Below are 428 nucleotides of genomic sequence, written 5' to 3' on the forward strand. Positions count from 1 at the left end.
ACGCACTTAGAAAGGATGGAAATTTGAAGGTGAACGTCGTATTGTCTTGTAAATTCGAGACAATGAAAGCTGGTCAGATTGTCGAAGAACTAAAGTTATTCAACACTAAGAACGAAGTTGTTCTACCGTCCACCGATATCAGCGACTGGTTCAACAGAAATGTGAAGGAAAAGTTACTAGCCAAAGTTGAAGACTTTCAAGAAAGGGAATCTGGTTGGTCATTGGTAGAAATTATAAACTTGGCGGTAAACATCAACAGGTACATTCCGATACACGGTGGCCTATCTACTTTCATCGAATTACCGAAGGAGGTGCAAAGTAAGAAAGCAGTCGTGACCATTAGAAACAACGATCCGTACTGTTTCCTCTGGTCCGTCAGCGCAGCTCTTCATCCAGTTAAAAATAATGTAAGCGTTATCGGTTCGTAC

The sequence above is a fragment of the Cephus cinctus genome, unplaced genomic scaffold, assembly GCF_000341935.2.
Source record: "Cephus cinctus unplaced genomic scaffold, Ccin1 Ccin1_scaffold0703, whole genome shotgun sequence".
NCBI classification, from domain to species: Eukaryota; Metazoa; Arthropoda; class Insecta; order Hymenoptera; family Cephidae; genus Cephus; species Cephus cinctus.